This window comes from Carlito syrichta, unplaced genomic scaffold (genome assembly GCF_000164805.1).
Source record: "Carlito syrichta isolate Samal-C Ts95f unplaced genomic scaffold, Tarsius_syrichta-2.0.1 Scaffold304681, whole genome shotgun sequence".
Lineage (NCBI taxonomy): Eukaryota > Metazoa > Chordata > Mammalia > Primates > Tarsiidae > Carlito > Carlito syrichta.
In genome coordinates this window covers 173,614-181,227 of record NW_007248777.1, presented here as the reverse complement: position 1 = coordinate 181,227, position 7,614 = coordinate 173,614, and positions in this window count along the sequence as shown.

Here is a 7,614-nt window from a genome sequence, read left to right as displayed (position 1 = left end):
GTTCACCCTCAGATTCAAGAATTTCAGCAAACCCTAAGCAAAATAAACACAAAGAAAACCACAATAAGGCACATTATAATCAAATTGCTGAAAACCAGTGATAAAGAGAAAAACTGAAAAGCAACCAGAAGGGGGGGAAATTATATCTATTATATATAGGGAACCAGGATAAAAATAGTACAAACTTCTTGTCAAACGTATCAAATTAAAAAACACTAGAAGGGCATCTTTAAAATGCTGGGGGAAAAAACTCACGATATAGTCAATGAAACTGTCTTTCAAAAATGAAGACAAAATAAAGACTTATTTAGGGGGAAAAAACAAAGATGAGAGAATTTGTTGGCAGCAGACTAGCAAGAAAAATGTTAAAGGAAGTCCTGAAAGCAGAAGGAAAATGACAGAGAATGGAAATTCAGATATATATTAAAAAAGAGGAGTGTGGGAAGTAGTGTGTATATATAGATCAATATGAAATACGTCTTAATAATTTTAAAGTGAGCTGGGCTCGGTGGCTCAGCCTGTAATCCCGCGCCTTTGGGAGGCTGAGGTGAGTGGATTGCCTGAGCCCGCGGGTTTGAGACCCGCCTGGGCAGGTGAGACCTCATCTCTACAATAAAATAAAAAAATTAGCCGGGCGTGGTAGCGTGCGCCTATAATTCCGGCTACTCGGAAGGCTGAGGCAGAAGGATTGCCAGAGCCCAGCAGGTTGAGGCTGTGGTGGCTGGGAGCGGCCACTGCACTCCAGTCTGGGTGACAGAGTGCAACTCCAACTAAAAAAAAAAAAAAAAAAAAAAAAATTTAAAATGTAAGTTATTGTTTAAAACAAAAATAAAAATATACTGTGGTATTTATAACAGAAATAAAATGTATGATAACAGTAGCGCAAAGGTAAGTGGAGGAAATAGAATAGAAGTATGTTCTTAATGTTTATGGCAGTGTACATTATTGTTTGAAGGTCAACCATTATGAATTAAAATGCATATTGTAAGCTCAATAGAACTACTAAGAAATTGGCTATTTTGCTAATAGTGGAGATGAGATGGAATAGCTCAAAAAAAAAAAAAAAAAATTAAAAGAAGACAGAGAAAGAGAAAAAAGGAACAAAGATCAAATGGGCCAAAGAGAAAAACACCAAAACAACCAGCAAGATGTAGAGTTAAACCTAGCCACATCTGTAATTGTATTAAATGTAAATGGCCTAAATATCTGAATTAAAGGAAAATGGTTATCAGATTAGATCAAAAAAATGTGACCTACTTACGTGTTGTCTACAAGAAATTAGAAAAAGAACAAATTAAATCCAAAGGGCGAGGAAAGGAGATGGTAAAGATAAGGATAGAAATCAGTGAAAAATAAACAATGAAGAAAATTGAATGAAATTCATAATGTCCTATAAAATGGATAAATCTCTAGCTAAACTAGCCAAGAAAAAAGAATATGCAAATTAACAATATCAGGAAGGAAAAAAGGAATTCCCTGCAAATAAGGAGTATTATGTACAACTTTATGTCAGTAAATTCAATAAATTAGGTGGCATAGAAAAACATTTTGAAGGATATGAAGCAGACCAGTGGTTGCCTAGGATGGCAGCAGGGCATAGGTACAGAAGGACCAGAAGCGCATAGGGACAGAAGGACCAGAAGCACAAGTGAATTTTTGGGGGTGGTGGAAGTGTTCTGTGTCTTGGTTGCATTGATAGTTACATGGGTGCAGACAGTGCTCAGAACTCAACAGACTGAACACTTAAGTGGGTATGTCTTATTATTTGTAAATTATACCTCAAAGTAGGTTCAAAAAACTTACTGAACTACACTTAGGATGTACATTTTACTCTGAGTATACCTTTTAAAATCTATTTTAAAAAAATTATTACTTGGATACCTTTTATTTTCCCAGTGACATCACCAAGTCCCCCCCATACACAAACTCACCATAAAAAGTATATTTGCATAAACCTACTGACTGAATATAATCTGTTGCAACTGGAACTGATATTTTGGCCCTTTTCTGCTCAGGGTAAATAGTTGTTAGCCCAGTAGGTGATCTCTGTCAATTATTTCTTCCATCTTCATCCAGTCACACTGGCTGGACTGACCAGATTGTTTCACTTCACTGGGCAGAATTTATATCTACTGCTAAATGTTTCCAAATAATAAGTAGAACAGCAAGTTTAACACTTGGATTTGTAGCCTTTGAGTTGTTTTTTTTACTACATAGCATTTTCCTGAAAGCTTACTCTCATCCATAATGAGGCAAGGAGTGTTAGTACTGGACTACTTTTTTGCATGTCAGGTAGGTTTATAATCTCATCATACTCTTTTTTTTTTGAGTTGGAGTCTCACTCTGTCGCCCAGACTGGAGTGCAGTGGCCGCTCCCGGCCACTGCAGCCTCGACCTGCTAGGCCCGGGTGATCCTTCCACCTCAGCCTTCTGAGTAGCCGCAATTACAGGCATGTGCTACCACGGCCGGCTGATTTTTTTGATTTATTGTAGAGATGAGGTCTCCCTGCCCAGGTGGGTCTCGTACCCGCGGGCTCAGGCAATCCACTCACCTCGGCCTCCCAAAGGCGCGGGATTACAGGCTGAGCCACTGAACCCGGCTTCATCATACTCTTATATTTGTGGCTGGTCTCTAGTCGGAGTCAGAAGCTCTCCCCTGCCATCGTCTAGCTTATAGATTCAGAAGTAGGGTAGCAGCGCATGGGCATTCCTTCTGTAGGCCCCATTGGGGTATTCATATGACTCCAGAGGGCAGATCAGTCTAGAATAAGGTCCTAGGGCTTGCTTGCCCCACCCCAGACCATTTCCTGATCTTTTACCTAATGGACAGCCACACTCAACTCTTGGAGCTCCAGATTCCAGCTTGTATATATCTCCATGTTTCTAAGCAAAATGTTGATCTTTTGATGTGTTGGGTTTCACCTTTATTAAGGTAGAGGATTTCGTTTTCTTAAATCTCCTCTGCTTTCTTTTTTTCCTTTCCTCATTCTCCTGCTATATTGTACTTCTTGGTTAAATCAATATTCTTAGCCGGACTCGGTGGCTCAGGCTGTAATCCCACGCTTTGGGAGGCTGAGGTGAGTGGATTGCTTGAGCCCGCGGGTTCGAGACCTGCCTGGGCAACTTGGCGAGTCCTCATCTCTACAATAAATCAAAAAAATAGCTGGGCGTGGTAGTGTGTGCCTGTAGTTCCAGCTACTTGGAAGGCTGAGGCAGAAGGATCGCTGGAGCCCAGCAGGTCGAGGCTGCAGTGGCCGGGAGTGGCCACTGCACTCCAGTCTGGGTGATGGAGTGAGACTCCAACTCAAAAAAAAAAAAAATCAATATTCTTTGTTTACATGATTTGCCTACACACATAGTTACAGATAGTGTTGTACTGTTGATTTTTATTTTGATTCAGGGTCTCAGTCTGTCACCTGGGCTGGAGTTCAGTGGCATGATCAAGGCTTACCACAGCCTCGAGCTCTTAGGCTCAAGCAATCTTCCCACCTCTGCCTCCTGAGTAGCTGGGACTATAGATGTATATCACTATGCCCGGCTGATTAATTTGTTTTGTAAAGACAAGGTCTCAGTGTGTTGTCTAGACTGGTCTAGAACCCCTGGGCTCAGGCAGTTCTCTTGCCTCTGCCTCCCAAAGTGCTGGGATTACAGGCATGAGTCTCTGCAAATGACATATATTGCTTATTTTTTACATTTTTATTTATTTACTTATTAATTTTTTTGAGTTGGAATCTACAGGTATGTGCCACCATATTCAGCTTATTTTTTATTTTTTTGTAGAGATGAGGTTTTGCTGTGTTACCCAGGTAAGTTTCGAATTCTTGGGCTTAAACAATTCTCCCACCTCAGCCTCCCAAAGTGTTGGAATTACAGGCATGAATCACTGACCCCTGGCCTTGTAATGTTTATTTATTTTTAATTAATTAATTATTTTGAATCACAGTCTCACTGTGTTGCCCAGGCTGGAGTGCAGTGGCATGCTCACGGCCTCTGCAGCCTCGACCTGCTGGGCTCAAGTGATCCTTCTGCCTTAGCCTTCCAAGTAGCTGGAACCATAGAAGTACACCACCATGCCCGGTTAGTTTTTGGTTTATTGTAAAGACAAGGTCTGACCAGGTTGCCTAGGCTGGTCTTGAACCCCTGGGCTCAAGTAGCCCTCTTGCCTCCACCTCTCAAATTGTTGAAATGATAGGCGTGAGCCTCCATGCGTGACCTGTACTGTTTATTTTTTTAAAATTTTCCTGTTCTTAATAATTGCCCTTTTTTTTTTAACATGTGTATAATTTTCTTTGCAGCTTTTGCTAACCCATCTCTGCCTTCTTACAGCCTCTTGTAAGTGTTCCATAAGGTCAGCAAGTGCGGTCTCGTAGGTGACACATAGTATGGCCCACATGTATAACTTCACCTTGTCTAGTCGCCACAAAAAAAAGATAAAAAGAAACAGATGAAATTAATGGTGTATTTTACATAACCCAATTTGTTCAAAATATTATTTCAGTAATCAATATTTAAATTATTTGAGATATTCTACTTTAGTGCTAAGTCTTTGAAGTCTGATGTGTACTTTGCAGTTACAGGACACTTCTCTTCAGGTTGGCCACCTTGGCTTGGGGCTGCTGTATTGAATCAGAGCAGCTTCAGGTCTTTCTTGCAGACCTTTCTTGTGTCTGGGTGGTGGGCAGTGCCTGCCACACCCTGCTGTCACCTTGGCCCCTCCTTTGCTTTTCTCCTATTGGACCCATTTCCTGGATTTCAGATCTCCTCGTTGTCCTAGTTCTGTCGTTAGGTCACAGTTGGCAAAGAATACTGTCACATGTTTGTCACCCTGGGATCCCATGCCTCCGGTTCTTGGGGAAATTTCCTTGGCTTTCACTCTTGTGTTGGGTCTCTTGCATCTCCCCGTGTATCCTGCATCTTTCTTTGTCTTGGTTTATGTCTTCACTCATGCGCCACTGGATTCTGAGAAAGGGAGCCTGAGTGGTAAAGTGTGAGACCCTGTGTATCAGTGATGCATGTGCTGTCTCTTCTCACTTGGTGACTGTTGGGCTGGGTATAGAACTCTTGGCTGGAAGTCGCTTTTCTTCAGAGCCTTGGAGGCGTTGCTCCGCTACTGGTCAGCTTTAGTGTTCTTGCAAAGTCTAAAGCCACTTTCGTCACCTTATCCTTTGCAAGTGAACTGTTTTTTCTTCCCAGAAAAATTATAATATTTTTCTGTCTTCAGGATTCTGGAATTGTACATTAATATGCCTTAGAGCATCTGTTTTTATCATTATGAGTCTGGGAGATTTGATAGGTCTAGGAGATTTTCTTAAATTAACCTTTGATTTTTTTTTTCCCTTGTAGTTTTTTGTCTGTTTATTTGCTTAATTTTCTTTTTTTGACTTTACCTTCTGGGGGAATTTCTTAAACTTTTATTTGACTCTTCAATTGAGCTTGTCATTTTTGCTATCTTGTTTTTAAGTTTCAAGATAAATTTGTGTTTATATAACCTTCTGGTTCTTTGTTTTTATTTATTTATTTATTTATTTTATTTTTTTTGAGTTGGAGTCCCACTCTGTCACCCAGACTGGAGTGCAGTGGCTGTTTGTTTGTTTTTAAAGTTGGGGGTCTCATTCTGTTGCCCAGAGTGCAGTGTAGTGGTGTGATCATAGCTCACTATGGCCTTGAACTCCTGGGCTCAAGTGACCCTTCCATCTTAGCCTCCCAAGTAGCTGGGGTTGCAATGTGCGCCACCATGCCTGACTGATTTTTAAATATTTTGTGGAGATGAGGTCTTACTATGTTGCCCAGGCTGGGCTCTAGTTCCTGGCTTCAAGGCCTCAGCCTCTCGAAGTGCTGGTGTTTAACAGGAGTTAACCACGCCTGGCCTAACAGTCGGTTCTTTTTTTTTTTTTTTTTTTCAAGTCAGAGTCTCAATCTGTTGCCCAGGCTGGAGTGCAGTGGCATGCTGCTCATGGCCACTGCAGCCTGGACCTGTTGGGCTTAGTTGATCCTTCCACATCAGGCTTCCAGGTAGCTGGAACTACAGGCACATGCCAGCACACCTGGCTAATTTTTTTATTTATTGTAGAGATGAGGTCTCACCAAGTTGCCCAGTCTGGTCTCAAACCCATGGGCTTAGGCAGTCCTCTCACATCGGCCTCCCAAAATGCTGGGATTGTAGGTGTGAGCCACCTCATCTGGCCTTCTGTTCTTAATATAGAGATACAAATTCTTTTCTTTCTGAGTGTATTAATATGTATTTTAAAGCTTTCTGTTCTTTGCAGTTTGTTTTCTCTAAGGTACTTTTTGTGGTCTTTGTATTAGTGGCTTTCCTGTTACACCTGGTCATTGGTGGTGTCTGCGCATGATGGAGAGCAGGGGTTTAGGAAGATGGAGAGGCCTGAGCAGGCATGAGACATCTGTCAGCGCTACACTGGGCACAGGGCCTCCAGGGAGGCTACCGGCGGCATGCTCAGGTGATGGACTCTTCTGGTCTTGCCTCGAGTCTGGCCATTCTCTGCCTCCTGCTCCAGGGAGGGTCTGGCTGCCAGCGGTGTGTCATGGGAAAAGAGCTTGAGGGCCACTTGAGCCTCCTGCCTTGGGAGAGCACTCACCTCTTCTCCTGGGCCAGCAGACCGCTCCAAGCCAGGGGCTTGCCACTCCACGTCTTTCCAGAAGGTAGACCCCCAGTTTCTGCAGAAGTGTGAGGAGCATAGCAGGGGCTGGGGTGGACATGACCCAGCTCCTAGGCAGCTCCACCCATGCCCTGCAGGCCAGCCCTCTTTCCAGAGGGCAACCTTCTCTGAGCCCAGGGGACTGGCGTGAGATCGGGCAGTGCTTGGCCCTCCCACTGCTGGCTTGTGAGCGTACTTTCTCAGTCCTGCCAGCTAGTGCCCAGTCTGGTTTCCAGCTTCCAGAACCCTGTTATTGTTGTCTGCTCTCCTGTTCTCCCTTTGGGAGTTGGGAGTTTGCCTTTTTTTTCTTTTTTAATTATATAGTAAAATATACAAAGCATAAAACTTACCTTTTTTTTTTTTTTTTTGAGGTGGTCTCACTCTGTCGCCCAGGCTGAAGTGTAGTGGCATGATCACAGCTCACTTCAGCCCCGACCCCCTGAGCTCAGGCGATCCTTCCACCTCAGCCTCCCAGGTAGCTGGGATTACAGACGTGTACCACCACGCTTAGCTAATATTTTAAATTTTTTGGTAGAGATGAGGTCTCACTCTGTTGCCCAGACTGGCCTCAAACTCCTGGGTTCAAGCAATTCTCTCGCCTTGGCCTCCCAAAGTGCTTGGGTGACTGATGTGAGCCACCACGCCCTGCCAAAATTAACCATTTTTTAGGTGTAGTTTAGTGGCAGTAAGTATATTAACACTGTTGGATTTTTTTTTAAGTAATAAAACAAATCACAAACAAAAGACTGTTTAATGTGATATAGTGGCATTTTGGGAGAGCAAAATTAGACTTGTGAGGTGAGTCTAGTGGGAGGTCTGGTACAGGTCCCCTGTCAGTCAGATGGATGGTTTATTGACATACAAGAGCATTTTATCTGTTCTTAATAACTATAGCTTTCCAGAAGGCTGCAGTTGGAACTCCCAGGCCTGGCATTCAAGGCTTTCAAGGTCTATCCTG